Raw genomic sequence first — 21,593 nt, forward strand, 5'->3', positions numbered from 1 at the left:
TATCTCTGCCGCCAGGAGAAACCAGGGGCCGACACATGGCAGAACTATGCCTACGGCAAAGCCGTCGGCATAGATTCCGTCTATGCCATAGACCTACCACAGCCAAGCCGTCGGCATACCTCTGCCACATGGCATTCCACGATTCGTCCGCGCTTTTGACGGCGCCGTCCGTTGCCGTCAGACGAAAAACAGTGCCGACGGCTATACTATGCCGACGGCTGACGCAGGGCCGGCGGCATAGGCCCCTATGCCGACGGCTATACTACGCCGACGGTCTGACAAGACTACGCTGACACGCCGACGGGTCTATGCCGACGGCAGCCGTAGGCATAGATGCCGACGGCCCTGGGCCGTAGGCATAGTCCGCGACTCCGCTGTGTCACTTTCCTTCTCCTCGTCGACGTCGTTGGCGCCATCACTTGCATGCCTCCCCTCGGTGGCGGAGTCAGAATTTTTGTGAAGCCTGGGCGAGTTTAAGCCTAAGAGCAACTCCGATGGGTCGACCCAAACGGACGGCGTTTTTGTCCGCTTTTTGTTCGTTTGAGTCGGCCGCTTGCCCGCCGTCCGTCCTCTTTTAGTTTTGGGTCGGAAGTGCGCCCAACGGGCCGACCCATTTCATGACCGCGCGCGTTTAAGATCATGCCGTCACCCTGGTTTTGGCGCTCCAGCGCGCGGGAAAGGTTCGCGCGCGCGCCGCAGCCGGCGCTCGGTATAAAGAAGGCGCTCCCTCTACACTCTGTCCGCCGCCCACTCTCGCCGCCTCTGCGCCACCATGTCGATCCGCCGCCTGGGCGCTTCGGATTTTCGCGGAGTCCGCGAGCGCCGCTCCGGCGCCTTCTCCTCTGAGATCTGGTTTCGCGAGAAACGTCTCATCCTCGGCACCTTCGACACCGCAGAGGAGGCGGCCCGCGTGCACGACGCGGCAGCGTAGCGCCTCCTGAGGCCTCGTCGGGATATGAATTTTCCCAATGTGTCGAGCCAGCGGGCGCAGGATCTGACGCCTCTCCCACGGCTTTTCACCAACGAGGATCGTCGTGTCCACCGGAGGCGGCAGCGTCGCCTCACCATCGCAAAGAAGGACGTGGAAGCCTTGGTGGTGTGGCGAGGAGGCTTCCGGCAGGACATCATCGACGAGCGCCAGCTCTACAAGTAATTGAGGTTGGAGAGGGACGCGAGGAGGAGGGAGCGAGCCACCTAATGGGAGGACAAGCGTTCGTGGAAGCAAAGCAGCTCAATTGAAACTGAAGCTACACAAACGTTATGTTGGGACTTTGAAGACGAGCAGCTTGCTGACGCCTACATTCAGACGTCGGAGGAGGACATTACCGAGTCGGAGTCAAAAAGCAACGAGTAGTTGTCTTTTTCTTTTATCTGTGTACGCTAGAACTATCTATGTATCCATTTTAATCTGAAAATATGGCCGGCGGCGTTGGCGACGTAGCAGGCGGGCGAGGGTATGAATCCAATGTGCCACCGACCAGCGGGCCCGGTGAGGAAAGAGGGCGAGTGCGCGTGCGTCCGTCTTGTGTCCGCGCCGACACAAATCAGGCTCAAAAATGGACCGGAAATGGGTCGGCAGGCGGATGAAAGCGGACGCGCGTCCGTTTGGGTCGGTGCGTTGGGCCAGCTTTTTTGTCCGCGCCGACCCAAATGAACGGCCGCGGACGAAATGGGTCGCCCCATTGAAGTTGCTCTAAGTGTCTAATAAAAAACCAGAAACGAGTGTTCAGATACATAATATATGAAATAGCATCAAACTTTCAAATCACAAATCCACATTAATAATGTAGTGAAAATATAACCATATTAATCACACAAATGTAATTTGACAGTGAAATAATATATAATATACCAAAATTTAGTTTCATAAACCAAAATATACTTGATACTTGATACCTTAAGTGATAGAACCGGGGCCACATAGAACCAAACTCATCATATTACTCACAAAAGTATAGCTGTCCAAATTATCATCCAAACATCCTAGCAGAGACAAGATGACAAAAAAATGGATTTTAATATTCACATAAATCAAGTGTTGTGATTTGCGAATATATTCAAGAAAAACACGAGGCAATACGAGACGGTGGTTGTGGCTCTACTTCTATTTGTGGTTGCACACCATGCACACTTTCTGCCAAAACCTCCTCATCTCTCAAATCTAATGATTTAAAATTTGAATTTAATATTTATATGTAGAACGAATCCCTAAACAAGAACTAAACTCATAAATTGGTAATCATCCCTGATGACCAATTTTCCTTGCCGTGACCTCAAAATTTAAGCCCTAATAAGTCTATGAATCTCACCTAATTCTGAAGAAGGGGACAAGTAGGCCATGATGCAAAGCATTCCTCAGAGTCTCGGATGGATTAGCTCCAGCTCCGCCCGCTGCCGGCCGCGCGCCTAGGCTGCCGGTCTGTCTCCGTCTCCGATGAACCGAGGATGCGGCCGTCTCGAGCGAATAGAAATTAACCGAACGGAGCGGGGAGGTGGAGGCGTGGAGCGATGGACCGATCGTTTCCTTCTCATCTCTAGTAAAAAAATAAGATTACGTAGCCCATTAGCCTGTACGTACGTTTTTTTTTGCTTAATAATTAATTAATAGTGTTTGACAAGAGAGGATCGAAACGGAAGCCCATTGGCCCAGCTACCTACTGCCCGGGTAAACCACCATACGAGGAGTAATTTGCCCCGTTATAACAGTGCCAGCATAGTATGTCGCTATCTTGTGAGCCCGGGCAAGTGCCCAGGCTAGCCGGGTGCTGGCTCCGCCCATGCCTCCCCTATAGCTTTGGATCACCTTCGGCTGTGGTATCCGGAGCAATGATGAACTGCATATCCGGCGTCAAGGGATCCTCAAGCTGTGGCACCGGGGAGATGCAAAAGGGAAGTCCAGAATTGAGGTCCTTAGAAGGACTGAATGGAAAAAAATGAAGGTGAACTAGTACTTACATTATTTGGCGGGCGATCGGCCTTGAAGGCCGGAAATCAAGCTTCCACAGGGAGGCTTTTTGTTTTCCCCTTCATAATTGAGTGTTCACTGGAGTGATCTCCCCTCGAAGCAATCGGTCAAAATTTGGGTGCAGTCCCAACTCGTCAGTATACTTGAACATTGGATGCTCTCTGGCTTTGAGAGGCTGGATCTTCCTATCCATGCACGTGAGCATGACGTTGGCCATAATTATCCCGGCGTCAAAGAGGCACCTCGCCTCCTTGGGAAGGCGCATCACGTCCTTGGTATCACCCCGGTTGTATGTCAAACTCCAGGAGTGACGTCGTTCTTGAGGCTCTAACACATATGGGCGCAAGGGTGGACTGGGCTAGGATGCCAACTAGTACATCCAGGCAATCAAACCACCTTTCTTGCCACTTCTTGATGGAGTCGGGCAAGGAGCACTTGATGTAGTGGCGCCAAGCTTCAGCTGGATGCCGGTTCCGCCGCACTCGCAGGTCTCATCCATGTTGGTAAGCATCTTGTCTTAGAAATAGTGCCTCCAGAGGCTGAAATGAGGTCGGGTTCCCAGGAAGCACTAGCACAAGGTGATAAAGCACGCGATGTGCAGGACTCCATTGGGTGTCAGATGGTGCTTTTGGAGCTGATAAAAATAGACCAGACCGCGGAAATATTCACGAACCAGTGAGACAAATCCCTGACGATGAAGGGGGCGAAGAGGACGCGCTCACTGTCACGCACTGCCGGCGAGATCTCTGCAAAGGCGGCGGTGCCAATCATGGGCCATGTTGCATGCTCGCACGGCAGCAGATACCTCGAATTGGAGATGGTGTTCAGTTGTGTGGTGGACTCTATCAAAGGCCTCCACTTTCCCTTCATTTATGAAGGGGCAATGGCCTTCCATTGCTGCTGGCGCCACCCTTGCCCGAGGCGCTGCTCCCGTTGCCGCCATAGCGTTAAATACCATGAACAATGGGGTTTCTTCCTTACCACCAGCTTCGGTAAAAAAAAGGAGAAAGCCTCCGGAGAAGTCAAATCCGCTTCTGCTCTTTCCACCAAGACAATGAAAGAAAAGGATCCCAAAGAGGAAAAAAACAAAAACCTCCAATTATTAGTTCACTCATCATGAAAATATATTTTTACGCTCGAGATTTGATATGTCATCTTTCTCCTAGCCACGCATTTCTTTTGATTTCCATTCAATACTTTTCTCCACCCTGTGATCCATAGTGGCGCCCTGACCATCGGCTTTATTTAATGAAATAACTCAGAGTCGACAGCCTATGATATAAATTGGTTTTACTCTTTTCACCAAGACATACATGGGAAAAAAAAGAATTTTGCTTCATAGGATACCTATCTCTGGAATACCCTTCATGTTATGACCGGCCAGGTCTATGGCCGCAGGAGGCCCACTGGGCAGGCTTAGGCCTCAAGTTATCTTAGTTTTATTTTTAGATTATGATTATATATACAAGTTATAAGACTATTTCGAGAATTAAGCAATAAGACTATTCTATTGTCCGGCTCCCAGAGGAGCCGGAACCTTAACCCTAGCCGCCTCCTTCCTGCGCCGCCGCCGCCCAACCGCAAGGACGGCGCCTCGCCGCCGGCCGCCGCGCTCCAGCCCTCGCCCAACTCCCTCCTTCCCCTACACACTACGCCCTAGGCAGGGCCGAACCCTAGCTCCTAATACCTTGGTATCAGCCAGCTCAGGTTCGACTATGTCGTCCTCACCACCATCGCCGTTGCTTCCTCTGACCACCACCACCGCCGCCGCTCCAACAACCACCACCGCCGCGGCCCCATCGCCACGGGGCCACTGGCCCTTCCATCGGCGCCGCTGGAACTCATCTCCGGCGTGCCCACCGGCCAGCCGCCGGGCCCCGTCACCGCTACGCCGCCATCCCCTTCAACCTTACCGGCCCAATACACCCCGGAGGCCATGGCGGGTGTCCTCAACGACTTGGTCGTCGCGGTCCAGGGCATCCGGCTCTTCCTGGCCAGCCCGTATGGGCCGCCCCCGCCGCTCCCGCCCCCTGTGCCCTCCGGGCCCCCGGCTCTTCCGTGGTACTCGGTGCCCGCAGCACTCGCCGGGGGCTACCCGGCGCTCCAGCCGCCGGTCGCCCCAGCGCTGGCCTGGCCGTAATGGCCCGCCCCAGCGCCCGCGACACCACTCGCGTCGGCCGCGGCCGCCCCCGCCCCGTGGCTGGTCTGGGCCGCGCCGGCTCCTTCCGCGCCGGCCGCACCGGCTCCCACGCCATCCCCGCCACCCAGTGCCGGCCTGAGTCAGGCCCCTCCAGGGGGCTCCCGATCCAGTAGGTGTGGTTCCCACCGTCGCCCTCTCCGATTCCGGCATGGCTCACCGGAACGTCGCCACCGCCGGTCTACACGGAGGCCGGAGAACCGTCGGTGTCCATGCTATAGTACGACGCCCCGCCCCCGCCCTCCGCATCGTCGAACCGGTGGGCACTGGCGCATCGACCCCGACACCACCTCGCTTCGCCCGGATCGACTTCGCCACGTATGATGGCTCGGAGGACCCCCTTAACTGGTTAAACCAGTGTGACCAGTTCTTCCGGGGGCAGCGCACACCTGCATCCGAGCGCACTTGGCTCGCTTCATACCACCTCCGGGGTGCAGCCCAGACGTGGTACTACGCCCTCGAGCAGGACGAGGGTGGTATGCCTCCCTGGGATCATTTCCGCGAGCTGTGCCTCCTTCGCTTTGGACCACCACGACGCGACAGCCGCTTGTCCGAGCTGGGCCGCCTACCCTTCACCTCCACGGTCCAGGATTTCGCCGACCGCTTCCAGGCTTTGGCGTGTCACGCACCAGGGGTGACGGCACTACAGCGAGCTGAGCTCTTCGTCGGCGGCCTTCCCGACCACATCCGCGTGGACGTCGAGATGAAGGGGCCCCAGGACCTACAGACGGCCGTCTACTACGCTCGGGCGATCGAGGAGCGTGCCCAGGCCTTGACACGGCCAACGACACCTCGGGGGAGCCGACTGCCTCCATGGCCCCCGCCGCCCATGCCTGCACCTTCAGCCGCCTCGCCGGCGCCCACCCCGGCCGCGACGCGGCCCTTCCAGCGGCTTTCGCAGGCAAAGCAGCTCGAGCGCCGCCGCCTGGGGCTGTGCTTTAACTGTGACGCACCCTATGCCCCGGGCCATGTCTGCCCGCGCCTCTTCTACTTGGAGACGGTCGACGAGACGAAGGACGATACCCCCGATGATGGACTCGGCGACCCAGCCGCCGCCAAGGTCGCGCCGGCACCCGCGCCTGCGCCGGCTACGGCCCTTTTCGTCTCCCTTCATGCATTGGCAGGCATCCGTAATGAGCGGACTATGCTTATACCGGTCACGATCCGTGGCGAGACTCTGGTGGCTCTCTTGGACACGGGTTCTACACATAACTTCCTGCCTGAGGCTACTATGCGGCGCCTTGAGCTACAGTCGACAGGCGGGGAGCAGGTATGGGTCACCGTCACTAATGGCGACCGCCTCCGCTGCCATGGGCTCGGTCGGGACGTACCCATTACGATCGGCGACGAGCACTTCACCATCACTTGTGCCGGCATCGACTTGGGCTGCTTCGACTTCATCCTCGGCGTCGACTTCTTGCGGACTCTCGGACCCATCCTTTGGGACTTCGACGCCCTGACAATGACCTTCTGGCGCCTCGGCCGCCGCATCCGGTGGGAGGGCGTTGGAGGCGCCCCGGAGTCGCCCCCGCTCCAGCTGGCTGCGGCTACCACTGAGGCCGAGCATCCGCTGTTGGATAACCTCCTGCAGCAGCACAATGATCTCTTTGCGGAACCCCAGGGCCTTCCGCCGGCCTGGGTCTACGACCACCATATTCATCTCCTGCCGGGCTCGGCGTCGGTGGCAGTACGGCCCTACCGGTACCCCCAGCTGCAGAAGGACGAGTTGGAGCGGCAGTGTGCACTCATGCTTGCTGCGGGCATTATCCGGATATCCACATCACCATTCACGGTGCCGGTCCTCCTCGTTCGCAAGTCGGACGACACGTGGCGTTTCTGCATCGACTACCGCGCCCTTAATGCTCTCACACTTAAGGATAAGTTCCCTATTCCGGTGGTCGATGAACTCTTGGATGAACTACATGGGGCACGCTTCTTCACCAAACTAGACCTCCGGTCGGGGTATCATCAGGTGCGCATGCATCCAGACGACATCGCCAAGACGGCGTTTCGAACTCATCACGGCCACTTCGAGTTCTTGGTGATTCCCTTTGACCTCTCCAACGCCCCGGCGACATTTCAGGCCTTGATGAACGATGTCCTCCGGCCCTACTTACGTCGGTTTGTGCTCGTTTTCTTTGATGACATTCTTATCTACAATGCCTCTTGGACAGAGCACCTCCAGCATGTGGCCATCATCTTCAACGAGCTTCGAGCGCATCATCTTCATCTTAAGCGCTCGAAGTGCTCGTTCGGGACGCCTTCGGTCGCTTACCTCGGCCATGTCATCTCGGCTGAGGGAGTGGCCATGGACACAGACAAGGTGGCGGCCGTCGCCGCCTGGCCGATTCCGCAGTCTCCGCGGGCTCTTCGTGGGTTTCTTGGCCTCGCGGGGTACTACCGGAAGTTCATCCAGGAATTTGGCCTCATTGCGGCCCCACTCACGCGTCTCCTCCGTCGCGACGCCTTCTCTTGGGATGAGGAGGCCACTTCAGCATTCGAGGCCCTCAAGGGGGCCCTCACGATGGGACCCGTACTACAGATGCCGGATTTAGACCTCCCCTTCACCGTCGACTGCGACGCCTCCGGTGCGGGGTTCGGTGCGGTCCTACATCAGGGCGATGGACCCCTTGCTTTCTTCAGCCGACCCTTTGCCACATGCCATCTTAAGCTGGCGGCGTATGAGCGTGAGCTCATTGGGTTGGTGCAGGAAGTATGCCATTGGCAGCCCTATCTTTGGGGTCGTTCCTTCCGGATACGCACAGACCATTACAGCCTCAATTTCATGCTGGATTAGAGGCTCTCGACGGTACCCCAGCACCAGTGGATCAGTAAACTCTTTGTCTTTGACTTCACCGTCGAGTACCGGCCGGGTCCCCTTAACACCGTCGCTGACGCCCTGTCTCGGCGTGACGCCGATGTGGACGACGGTACGGCGGAGGGGGCGGCTTTCTGCATCCTCACCGGGCCCTCTTTCGTCCTCTACGCCGACTTCCGACGGGCGACCGCTGCCGCGGCCGACTCCCTCCTCCTGCAGTAGCAGCTGGCGGCGGGAGAGCTGGAGGAGCCGTGGCGCCTCGCCGATGGCCTGCTTCTCCATGGGTGCCGGGTCTTTGTTCCGGCGCACGACGATCTTCACCAGCAAGTGCTGCGCCTCGCCCACTTGGCGGGCCACGAGGGCGTGCAGAAGACACTCCATCGTCTCCGCGCCAACTTCTACATTCCCGGTGATCATGCCCTGGTCCGTGACTGGGTACGGTCTTGTGTGACGTGCCAGCGCAACAAAACGGAGACTCTACGGCCGGCTGGCATGCTTCAGCCATTGGAGGTTTCGTCTCAGGTTTGGGTGGACATCTCCATGGACTTCATCGAGGGCCTTCCCAAGGTGGGCGGCAAGTCCGTGATTCTCACGGTGGTCGACCGCTTCTCCAAGTATGCTCATTTCATCGCGCTTGGCCATCCCTATTCAGCAGCATCTGTCACACGGGCCTTCTTAGATGGCATTGTCTGTCTCCACGGGTTTCCTTCTTCGATCGTCAGTGATCGGGACCCCGTGTTTACGGGACACGTGTGGCGTGACCTTTTCCGGCTGGCGGGCGTGAAGCTACGCCTGAGCACCGCCTTCCACCTCAGACGGACGACCAGTCTGAGATAGTTAACAAGGTGATTGCCATGTTTTTGCGTTGTGTTACAGGTGATCGCCCTCGCGCATGGGTGGACTGGCTCTCGTGGGCGGAGTACTGCTACAACACCTCTTATCACTCCGCCCTCCGTGCTACGCCCTTTGAGGTGGTGTATGGCCAGCCACCCCAGCCGATCCTTCCGGTTGATCCGGCCTTGGCACGGACCGAGGCAGCCGGGGATCTTCTGAGGAGCCGTGATGAGATGCTCGCGGAGGTCCAGCAACGGCTCCTACAGGCCCAACAGTTGGCCAAACATTACTATGATGGCCACCATCACGAGGCGGAGTTCGCGGTGGGTGATTGGGTCTGGCTGCATCTACTTCACCGCTCTACGCAATCCTTGGACCCCCGTGCGAGGAAGAAGCTCGGTCCTCGCTATGCCGGTCCATTTGCTATCCTGGAACGCATTGGGAAAGTGGCTTACCGTCTTCAGCTTCCAGCAGGCGCACGGATCCATGGTCTCTTCCATGTCGGGCTGCTCAAGCCATTCCGTGGCGAGCCACCCGCGGCACCGCCGACACTTCCATCGATCACGGACGAGCGCCTACTTCCTGAGCCAGAGAAGGCGTTGAAGGCTCAGCTGCGCCGAGGCTCCTGGTACGTGTTGATTCAGTGGACCGGACTACCAGAGGAGGACGCTACATGGGAGCAGCGCGAGGAGTTCCGCCAGCACTACCCCGACTTTCAGCTTGAGAACAACCTGTTTGCGCAGGCGGGGAGAGATGTTATGACCGGCCAGGTCTATGGCCGCAGGAGGCCCACTGGGCAGGCTTAGGCCTCAAGTTATCTTAGTTTTATTTTCAGATTATGGTTATATATACAAGTTGTAAGACTATTTCGAGAATTAAGCAATAAGACTATTCTATTGTCCGGCTCCCAGATGAGCCGGAACCCTAACCCTAGCCGCCTCCTTCCTGCGCCGCCGCCGCCCAACCGCAAGGACGGCGCCTCGCCGGCGGCCGCCGCGCTCCAGCCCTCGCCCAACTCTCTCCTTCCCCTACACCCTACGCCCTAGGCAGGGCCGAACCCTAGCTCCTAACACTTCATCTATATGTTAGTGCTAATTCTCTGGTGGAGAAAAATTCTTGCGCTCCAGACTTGACTTTTCAAACTTTCATTGATTTCTCCTTCGATGATATAATCCATAGTTAAATGCAAAACCTGATTTCAATGGGGGAAATAATTTACAATACCATTAACAATGGGGATATCTTCCTGACCATTAGCTTCATTAGTAAGAAAAGACAAGAATGCCTCTCGAAAAGTCAAAACCGCTTCGGCACATTCCACCAAGACAATGAAAAAAAAGGATGCCGGAGAGGGAGGGAGGGGAGGACCTGTTCTTATTAGTATGAAAAATATATTCTTGCGCTTGAGACTTGACATGTCATCTACTTCCTCCGTTCTTAAATACAAGTCTTTTTAGAGATTTTAATATGAACCATACGGATGTATATAGACATATTTTAGAGTGTAGATTCACTCATTTCACTTCGTATGTAGTTTATATTGTGGAATCTCTAAAAAGACTTGTGTTTAGGAACGGATGGAGTATCTCCTAGCCAAAGTTTTTTTTTGAACTTTGATTCATTCCTTTTCTCCACCCTGCTATCCATAGTAGCTCCCTAGCCGTCAGCTTTATTATTTTGAAAAACAACTCGAGACGATAGGCTATGAGACAAATTGATTTTTCACTTTCCACCAAGATTTGGAAAAAAAACATCAAAAAAAGATATGGAGAGAAAAGGACAACAAAATCACATCAGCCAGACAACTAGCTAGCTAGAACCTTGAATTGTAACTTTGTAAGTGGAGTGTGCTCGACACTTGACTTGTCAATGTTTTGTTAATACTTCTGTTGATGCTGTAATCCACATGTAAATAATAAAACTGATTTTGACAGGGCCGGTAGAATTCTACTCCCTCCGTTTCTAAATATAAGTCTTTTTAGAGATTTTAATAAGGACTACATATGGATGCATAGACATATTTTAGAGTGTAGATTTACTCATTTTGCTCCGTATGTAGTTCATATTGGAATCTCTAAAAAGACTTATATTTAGAAACAGAGGGAGTACAACACCATTAACAATCAAAAGATGCCCTGACAAGGAGCCCGCCGCTACAATCTGAATCTACTCTTTTGACCACACCATGGAAGAAGAAAAAAAATGACAGTTTTAGTGAAGTATATCATAGAAGAATTCAAGAATGGCAGACAATGACAATGATAGTTAGACCTCCTAAATGAACCTACCTTTATACTCCCTTCGTTCTAGATACATCTCCTTTTATCCATTTTCATGACAAGTATTTTTGGACGAAGGGAATACTAAACTACACAATACTGCCCAGTTTTTCAAAGATGAGCAAAGCATTTTGAACAATCCACCTATGCCTGCGCATATAACTGTTTAGATTACCTTATGTCGGTATCAGCTTTAGGAAAGAGGTGCGTGCCACACAATGCGTCTCCTGAAAAATGCGGAATAGCTCATTTCAACAGAAATGAGATCGCAGATACAAAATTAGCTCACTAGACACAGTAGCATCGTACTAATGTAATAAAAAAAAGGTCTATATCCAGGAATTCACAAATTTGTGTCGTCCTAGCTAGAGAGTAAAGAGCATTGTAAAGGTGTTCCCTAAGTTAATTTCATCTGGAACAATAATTTTAGAACGGAGGGAGTATTATATACCAACAGTTTCAGACAGTGACTAGTATGGAACATTAAGCAAATGATGCGAGAACTTCTGCACTGAAAGTCATGGGCTGCTATATAAGTAGTATATGCTAACAGTTCCAGACAATGACTACTAGTATGGAAAAGTAAGCAAATGATGCACTGAAGTCCTGGGCTGCTATGACTAAGGTGGCCATCTCTATCTGGCTGCAAATAAGTTCCAGAGTAGCTAGACTGCAGAGTAGAGAGCCACCACCACAAGCCACCCCTCATTGTCTAGGAAGAACACACCATTTATGCATCTTGTAGAGCTTTTACAGTTGCACATGTGCCAGCTAACATGGAGCGTCGATCCACCCTTGGTTTCTCTTTACAGCTACATATCCTCTCCCTTGCCCTAAACCTTGCATCCTTCACCACAGCCACTGCCACCAGTGAGGAGGGCCAATTTGTCTGCTCTGGCTTCTCCGGCAGTACTGACCTCACCCTTGATGGCACAGCCACGGTTACACCAGATGGGGTTCTCAAGCTGACCAACGGCACTGTTCACCTCAAGGGCCATGCGTTCTACCCAACTCCATGGCAATTCCACAAGTCGCCCAATGGGGCGGTACAGTCTTTCTCAATAATCTTCGTGTTCGGCATGGTCCCCATCTACTCCGATCAATGTACTGATGGCATGACTTTCCTCATATCTCCCACCAAGGATTTCTCAGGTGCACAAACCTCTCAATACTTGGGCCTCCTCAAGAAAACAAATGATGGCAAACCAAGCAACCACATATTTGCAGTCGAGCTTGATAGTAGCCAAAATACAGAGTTCAACGACATCGATGACAACCATGTCGGCATCAACATCAATAGTCTCACCTCCACCGAAGCCCGACCAGCTGGCTTCTACGATGACAAGAACAACGGTATGTTCAACAACTTGTCCCTCGTTAGCCACAAGGAAATGCAAGTGTGGGTGGATTATGATGGAGATACCACACGGATCAATGTGACCTTGGCTCCCCTCAAGGTAGCCAAACCATTGAGGCCACTAGTCTCAACTACCTACAACCTCTCAACAGTGCTACAAGATCAGTCCTATGTCGGATTCTCGGCTTCAACCGGTCCAATCAACTCACTGTATTGTGTGCTTGGCTGGAGCATGGGCATAAACCGTCCTGCCCCGGACATTGACATCACCAAACTGCCAAAGCTACCTCGAATTGGCCCAAAACCTCAGTCCAAAGTTCTGAAGATCGTCCTACCAATAGCCACTACCACTTTCATCTTTCTTGTAGGAACAACTATAATTCTATTCGTGCGGAGGCGAATGAGGTATGCCGAGCTACACGAAGATTGGGAGGATGAGTATGGGCCACACCGTTTCTCCTACAAGGATTTATTCCATGCTACTCAAGGATTTCATGATCAGAACCTACTTGGCCATGGAGGATTTTGGAAGGTGTATAAAGGTGTTCTTCCGGTCTCTAAACTGGAGGTTGCGGTGAAGAGGGTGTCCCACGAGTCAAAGCAAGGAATTAAGGAGTTCATCGCCGAGATTGTTAGTATCGGCCGTATCCGCCACCGCAACATCGTCCAGTTACTCGGTTATTGTAGGAGAAAGGGTGAACTCCTATTGGTCTATGACTATATGTCAAATGGCAGTCTTGACAAGTACTTGTATCTCCAGGAAGAGGAGGAACATAAACCAGTTCTAGATTGGGCTCGGAGATTTGAAATCATCAAAGGTGTTGCATCTGACTTATTTTACCTTCACGAGAGGTGGGAGAAAGTTGTCATCCACCGAGATATCAAAGCAAGCAATGTGCTTCTTGATAGTGAAATGAACGGACGCCTAGGTGATTTTGGCCTCTAAAGGTTGTATGACCATGGCGCTGATCCACAAACAACACGTGTTGTCGGCACCATGGGATATTTTGCTCCAGAGCTAGCACGCACCGGTAAGGCAACACCTCTAACAGATGTGTATGCATTTGGCATTTTCATCCTCGAGGTAACTTGCGGACGAAGGCCTATTATTGACAACAATCAGACAGAGGATGTTGATTCAGAGATATTAATTGATTGGGTTGTTGAGCATTGGCGCAAAGGGTCACTTACAGACACACTGGACAGAAGACTACAAGGCAGCTGTTGGATAAGCGAGCAACTGCATTCACAGGAGGGCCAAAGGCCAGTATATATACATGTGTACAATGGGGATAAACCAAAAAGGCTATACACATCTAACACCCCCCTCATACTCATGGTGGATCAACAACACTGAGTTTGGAGAGAAGAAAACTATGTTGCGCTCGAGTCTGTGCCTTCGTGAAGAAGTCCGCCAACTATAACTCAGAGGGCACATAGTGAAGAGCGAGAGTCTGATCCTACACAGCAGCACGCACGAAGTGGGAATCCACACCTATGTGCTTGGTGAGCTCATGCTTCACCGGGTCACGCGCAATACTGATAGCACCAGTACTGTCTGACAATAAGGGAGTCGAGGTGGTAGCAGACACACCAAAGTCCTCAAGTAACCACCATAACCAGATCACCTCAGCCGTCAGCATAGCCATGACTCGCAACTCAGCCTCTGTACTCGAGCGAGAAACTGCAGTCTGCTTCTTTGTCTTCCAGGCAATAAGAGAGCCACCAAGAAAGACACAGTAAGCAGACAGCGAGCGTCGATCAGAGGAATCGCTAACCCACGTAGCATCAGAGTAGGCCTGGAGCTCAAGAGAGCTGGAGCGGGGAAAGAAAAGGCGTTGAGAGATCGTGCCACGAAGATATCATAGGACATGAAGGAGATGACTATAGTGAACAGAGGTGGGGGCTGAAACGAACTGACTCGGAATGTGGACAACATAGGAGATGTCAGGACGCGTAACAGCAAGGTAGACAAGACTGCTGATAAGGTGACGATAGCGAGTGGGATTAGGAAGAGGGTCACCATCAGATGCACGAAGCTGAACGTTAAGCTCCATGGGAGTCACAACAATGCGCTCATCACCGAGAGCAGCGTGAGCAAGAAGATCCTGAATATATTTTTCTTGGGAGATGTAGAAGCCATCAGAGGTGGAGGAGATCTCAATCCCAAGAAAATAGCGAAGTGGACCAAGATCAGTCATGAGAAACTGGTCGCGAAGGCGAGCCTTAACAAAGGCAATGTAATCAGAGTCGTCACCAGTGATGATCATGTCATCAACATAGAGAAGAAGAAGAGTCCGACCACGAGGAGACGTGTGAACAAACAACGCGGGATCATGATCACTGGGAAAGAAACCAGCGGCAGTCACCACAGAGGCGAAGCGCTCAAACCAGGCATGAGGGGCCTATTTGAGACCATAGAGGGAGCGGCGAAGCCTACAGACCATATTATCAGGAGCATAGTACCCCGGTGGTGGCTGCATATAAACCTCCTCACGCAACTCACCATTGATAAAAGCGTTCTGAACATCAAGTTGAGAGATAGACCACTGACGAACATAGGCCACAGCAAGAAGAGTGCGGACCATGGTCATGTGGGCCACAGGAGCGAATGTCTCATCATAATCGCGCCCCTGCTCCTGCTGGAAACCACGGGCCACAAGACGAGCTTTGTAGCGCTCAAGAGAACCATCGGAGCGAGTCTTAATCTTGTAGACCCACTTGCAGGTGATGGGACGAACACCGGAAGGAAGGGGAACCAGATCCCATGTGCCAGAGCGCTCAAGAGTAGCAAGCTCTTCGGCCATCGCAAGCTGCCATTCAGGCTAAGTCATGGCAGTTCGGTAGGAAGTGGGCTCAGCAATAACAGAGAGACTGTACCGATCAGGGGAGTAGCGATCAGGCGGGGGGCGAGGCCGAGCACGCAGGTTGTGAACCGGGGGAGGTGTGAGAGGAGGCGCACTAGAGGTGGAAGGCTCGTCAGAGAAGACATCCTCAGGACGAGATCGACGAGTATAGTGGAAAGGAAATAGGGAGAGAGGGTGACGGACTGGAGATGATGGAGGAGAGGTGGAGGAGGAGGATGGAGAAGACGGGGTCAGTGGTGAATGAGAAGGAATGAGAGGTGCCAAAGAAAGAGGTGACACATGAGGCACATAGCAGGGTGTATCGGGAAGGAGAAGGAAAGAAAGGCCGGCCACCGAGAAACTCGAGGAAGAAGAACGTGGATAGTGAGAATGAGACTCGTCAAAAGTCAAATCACGCGAGATGCGCAAGCGACGAACCACAGGATCCCAACATCGATATCCCTTGTGCTCATCACTGTAGCCAAGGAAAACACACTCAAGCGACTAAGCAGTCAGTTTGGTGCGTTCTCGGGGGGCAAGAAGAACATAGCACACACATCCAAACATACGAAGAGTAGAGTAGTCAGGAGAGCGACCAGTGAGACACTCCATAGGAATACCACCCTGCAGAGCAGACGAGGGCTGAATGTTGATGAGATAGGTGGATGCGGAAACAAGCACAGCCCAAAAATGGGGTGGAAGGGAAGCAGCAATCATCAGCGCACGAGCCATCTCAAGCAAATGACGATGCTTTCGTTCGACAATGCCATTCTCAGCATGAGCACCAGGACACGAGAACTGGGCAAGAGTACCCTGTTCCGCGAGAAAACCACGCAACAGCTGAGAGATATACTCTCCAGCGGAGTCAGCACGAAAAGTGAGAATGGGCGTGGCAAACTGGGTGTGAACCATGGTAGCAAAACGTTTGTATATAGGGAGAACCTCGCTACGAGGTTTCATGAAGTAGAGCCAAGTGTAGCGAGAGAAATCATCAATAAACAAAACGTAATAGCGATGACCACCTTTCGAATCAAAGGGAGCAGGACCCCAGACATCAGAATGAACTAAGTCAAAAGGACGCTGAGATACAGACTGTCGGTGTACTAGAGTAGGGGTACCCTAGTATCCCGAACTTGTGCACGGGCAGTCGCAGCATCCCGCGGCAAGGCTTGCCGGGTGACCGCCAAGGTCCTCCGTGGTTCCTTTGGAGCCATTCAATAACAAAGTATCCAAGCCAAGGAGACAAGACCCCGGCAAGAGGAGCTTGCCGGGAAGGCCACCCAAGGCATCTCAAGGAACTTGCCGCGGTGCACCTCGCGTCCCGGCAAGGCCCGGTGAGCGACAAGCTCCCGGACGACAATGACCGCGGCAAGGCGCTTGCCGCGGCAAGCCACCACTTCGCGCCCGCGCTCTAGCACATCCACCAACGTGTCGCTCTGGGACCCTTCCAGGCGTACGTGGCGGGAGGCTGTGCAGCCAGGGGTGCGCGGTGGCAAGCGGCGCTGACAAGATTGCCATCGTGGCAAGCGGTGGCGTCCCTAACGGTCCCTTTTACACTGTTTAGGCAACACAGACGGGAATTTAATGCCCTTGTCCCCTGCCGTCAGGGTTAGGTATGATACACTGTAGCAGGTGGCTGTACCAGCCGCAGCACCTTTCCATTTTTACCCTTGTCTACGTTGCCACCTGTCGGTGACCCCTTGAGCATATAAAAGGAGGCCCATGCGCAACGTAGAGGGGGGGGTTTTAGCTAGTTAGTTGGCTCAGAGAACACTCACGTTCGGTCTGGCGAGCCGCTGGTGTGTACCGCAGCATTCCGCGCTCCCGAGCAAGAGATCAATACAAATCACAAGGCAGGAGTAGGGTTTTACGCATCCGTGCGGCCCGAACCTGGGTAAACTGCCCGCGTGCTTCGCCTCGATCCGCTCTTTGCACGACCTCCGCCCTCACCGAATCGAAAGGGACTCGGCCCGCCGGTCCCATAGGTGTTCGTGGATCAGTCCCCCGACATCTTTGGCGCGCATCTTGTCAGTTTCATGCTTTCTATATTTTGCATGTGTGATCTGACACTTTGTGCAGAATCTACTCCCCGGTAAGCAATAACAAGCCATAAGGCTCCATATCTGTATTTTCTCTTCTTTCTTTTTCACAACAAAAGGAAGGTTCCCTTGCGCACAAGTTTGCCGGGGGGGAAAGGAGAAGAAAGGGGTATGGACCAGGCGTCGTTCAAGAATTTCGCCTTGCCGGGAAGCAAACAACAGAAAAGATAAGTTGCCAAAGTTTGAGCAGTCAGATTTTTTAAAATTTTAAGTTATCTTCCTTGAACGACCGTGCTTTGTATGGAAAACCTGTGCGCGGAGGAACCAACTCGTAGCTAGTGGCGCCCTTACTTTGTTTCGAGTCCGCTCAACAACTTAAGTGAGCTGCGACTAGTTGTCGCGCCCTTACTTTGTTTCGAGTCCCCTCAACAACTTAAGTGAGCTACGACTAGTTGCGACAAGGTTTCTTGTCGGCAGCGGCACCGCCAGCAGGCTGCTGACGTCCCGCACTCAGCGTTCGCGGCTAAGGTGCCTGCGCTGGCAAGTTCCCTAAAAGCGTAGGGTAAAAATATACAAAGCAAGGAGTCAAGTAAAGGGAATAACATTGCAAGCATTGCCCGAAATAAAATTATATTACAAAATAGCTTGTCGCAGCTCTAACAGATCGTTTTCATAACTTGATCGACAGCGACAAGAAAAAGGAGGAAATGGGCGGCCTAGTCTGTGCGATCGCCCTCAATCCTCTTGATCCCGCTCACCTTGTCTACAATGGGTGCGACAAGGGCCTTGAGCTCCTCCAGATCGGCATCCGGCGGCAAGGTCCTGAGAACATTGGTGAGGCGGAGGCCCGGGTTGCGGAAGGCCACCTTCATCAACACCTTCTGAAGGGCTCCCGCGCAGATCTTGTGTGACTCGTCGGCCAGCTGCTTTGGGATCCTCTCCCAGAGTCGTTGGAGGGCCGTCGCCACGCCTTTGAAGAACAGGGTGAGCTTGGCGCTGGGCTGGAGGCTCTCGTTGGAGGGATACCCAAGATCCGCCATCCCCAGCTGCGCCAGCTCCCTGTCGATATCCGCGGCAGCATTCACAAGACTCTCCGTCCAGTGCTCCACAGTTTCCCTGAAGGCATTTTGGGTGGCGGCAACACTCTCTAGCAGCGCCTTGTCGGCCTTGATCTTCTCCCTCAACGCTGCCTCCTGCTTCTTGGCGTTGTCCAACGTCTTGGTTAAAGCGGTCAGCTTCAACTCAAGATTCGCGTTGGAGTCCTTGGCGGCGCTGAGCTCTCTGCCCTTCTCGGCAAGATCGGCCTCCAACTGCGCCACCTTCGTCTCCAACTCCTTCTTGGCGGCCTCGGCGGCGGCGGCACCATCCTCCGCTTGCTTGAGGGCTTCGCCAAGTCTTTCCTCGCGCGCGGCAAGTTCCTCCTCGTGGGCATCAAGATTGACCTTCCGCTGCGCCAGCTCGCCCTCCTCCGCGGATAGCTTCACAGCGGCAAGCCGTTGTTGCTCTTCGACTTCAGCCTTCTCGAGGAGGAAGGCCTTTTGCGCTTCGTCGAGTTGCTCCCGCTCCTCTGCCAAGGACCGACGAGCTTCTTGATGGAAGCCCCGGAGCTCCTCCGCACGCTTCTCGATGTCTGCTCCCGCCTTCGTGACGAGCGCCTCGCGGGACTCCAGCTTGGCTTGCCGCGCGCGGTAGAGCGACACCAGCTTCCGCAGCAGCCGCTCCTCTTCAGGCTCGTTGCTGCTGCTGCTCGGCGCGTCGACCAGCGTCAGTCCCGCGGAGGTAGGCACTTCCCCGTCGAAGATCTCTCCCTCAACCAGCGCCCTGGAGCTTGACGCCCAGGGGAGGTTGATGAAGACGTCGTCGCCGGCCTTCAAGTAGACGCCAGGCTGGGGCTCTTCGGAGCCGGGCGCTGCGACAGCAGCGGACGGGTCGGCGGTCGGTGTAGCGCCTGGCGCTCCTGCGGCCTCAGGGCCGTCAGTGCGATCGCCAGACCCCTCGCCAGCTGCTGCGGCGGCAGCCTTGGCGGCCTCTGCGCCGGCGGGATCGCCAGCGCCGGCTGCTCCTTCGGCGGCAACCTCGGTCTCCATCGGCTCCATAGCAGATGGATCTGACAGCCGGAAAGGGGAGAAGAGTCAAGCAAAAATCCAATAAAAAGAAGATCAAGAGAAGAAGAACCCAAGGGAAGTTTTGAAGCAAGAGGAGTACCTGCACCAGGTTCTGCAGTCGTGGTCTCCGGCGTCGGGGGGCCGCTGGTGCTGTCCCTTGCCGGAGAACCCTCCCTTGCCGGAGACTTCTCCCTTACCGGAAAGCCCTCCCTTGCCGGAGAGTTCTCCCTTGTCGGGGGATCCTTCCTTGGCTCCTGGTGAGGCTGCTCTGCTCCTACACAAATCAACAAGCAGATATCAGCAAAGACAAGTACCCATGCGCGCCTCGCAGCGGAAAGTAAACCATATACTTACGCTGGGGGCTGCTCTGGAGAAGGGTTGCCGGGTCCGACAAGGTTGTCTCGGGCGCGCCCCCCGCCGTCGTGGTGGGTTCGTCCTCGATGACGATCACCGGGACCTTGGCCCTCTTTGCTGCTCTCTGGGCCAGAGTCCTAAAGAGGAACAAGTTCAGAGAAAAGCAAGTGAGAAACAAGACAAACAGCAAGGATTGAAGAAACGCAAGTACAGTAAGAGAAGCTTACTCTTCTTCTTCTTCCTCGTCGGAGCTGAACGCGGAGAAGTCGAAGTCCGGCGCGCGCCCGGCGCAAGGAGGCGGAGGAGAAGCTTCCCTTGGCCGCTTGGCGGGAGCAGTGGCGGTGGTCTGAGACGACCCCGCTCCGGCTGCCGGTGCTGCGTGAGTAGCGACAGGAATTGAAGTGGTGGTCCGGCTAGATCCCGCTCCAGTTGCCGTCGCAACATGAGGCGCTCCCGCGGCAACGGTGTTTGCCGCGGTGGAGCGTGTCACGCGGTGCGGTGACTGTTGACCCACTTGCCGCTCCGCTACATCACCGGCTTTGCGGAGACGCCTTCTTGGTGGGGATGGAGGCCCTGCTTGCGGCGAGCTGTCTGAAGATGAGGTGGAAGACGAGTTGATCTCCAGCGAGCCGCTCGTATCCTTGGCGGGCTCGCTCGGCTCGGCGTCACGCCCGGCAAGCTCCTTCTTGCCGGCGGGCTCCCCTCGCTCGGCACGGCTTGCCGCCTCTGCTGCATCTGCCTCCTCCACGGTGAATCCAAATTCGCCCGCGGCCGCGGCTGCCGCCGCCTCTTCCAGCCTAGTGGCGATGAGTGCAAACTCCGCATCGGTGGTGTCGCGGGTGAGGCCATCCTTCTCGTCGGAGCGGATCGGTACTTCCACCAAGTCATCGAAGAACTGTTGCACGACGTCGTCTGCGGGCTCCTGCCAAGTTGGCACAATTCCGTGCGAGTCGCACTCCGGCATCATTGCACGGATACGGTCGAGCGAGGAATTGTTGCATAGCGGAACGACGCCCCCCGGCAACCTGAATACCTCGGGATGTTGGGGGTCATACTTGAACAGCTCCTGCAGCATCGCGTGGAGCTCCAGGACAGTGAAGTTGTAGTTGAGGCCCGGCAGCAGCCTCATGATATCTGCCGCATTCTTGAACTCCCAAGTGGGCCTCCCTCGTTCCTGCAGGGGGGCGATGTGGCGGCGAAGAAAGTTTGCGCCAACAGCGCCTACAGTAAGCCCGGCAAGCCTGAGGCGTAGGATTCGGGTGACAGCAATCTTCAGCCTGTCGTCTTCCGGGGCCACGTCACTCCAATCGCTGCCGCGTGCTACTGGGGTTTTGCGCCGGGTGGTGAATGGCTGTGGGTTCTCCTCGTCAATCCAGCACCAGTCTGCTCTCCACTCCTCCCACTTGCCGTGGAATTCTCCCTCCAGATACGTTTCCTTCTTGCCGGCCCTTGAGATCCAGACGATTCCGCCGGATAGGGGCTCTCCTCTCTCTACTCGGGGTATGAAGAAGTGGCGAAAGAGAGCTACGTTGGGATGGACTCCGACAAAGTTTTCGCAGAGATGTGCGAAAACTGCCATGGTCAGAACGGCATTGGGGGTGAAGTCAAGGAGGTGGAATCCGTAGGTATTCATGATGTCGCAGAAGAACTCAGAGAAGGGCGGGCAGAGCCCGCAGTAGAAGAACAATGCGAAGAAGGGGTATCCGTTTGGGGCCTTCTTCCAAGCGGCGGCGGGGAGTACCTTCGTGCGCGGATGCGCGCGCGTCTCCGTCGACCAGAAGAGGTAGTAGTTCTCCCTC

The 21,593-nt window shown here is 54.5% G+C and overlaps 1 pseudogene; it reads left to right on the forward strand.

Annotated features, from left to right (window-relative positions):
* The first annotated feature begins 11,869 nt into the window (after nucleotides 1–11,869).
* LOC119331852 overlaps nucleotides 11,870–21,593 on the forward strand; it is a 14,085-nt pseudogene continuing 4,361 nt past the window's right edge.

Source organism: Triticum dicoccoides, chromosome 7A, assembly GCF_002162155.2.
Source record: "Triticum dicoccoides isolate Atlit2015 ecotype Zavitan chromosome 7A, WEW_v2.0, whole genome shotgun sequence".
NCBI lineage: Eukaryota > Viridiplantae > Streptophyta > Magnoliopsida > Poales > Poaceae > Triticum > Triticum dicoccoides.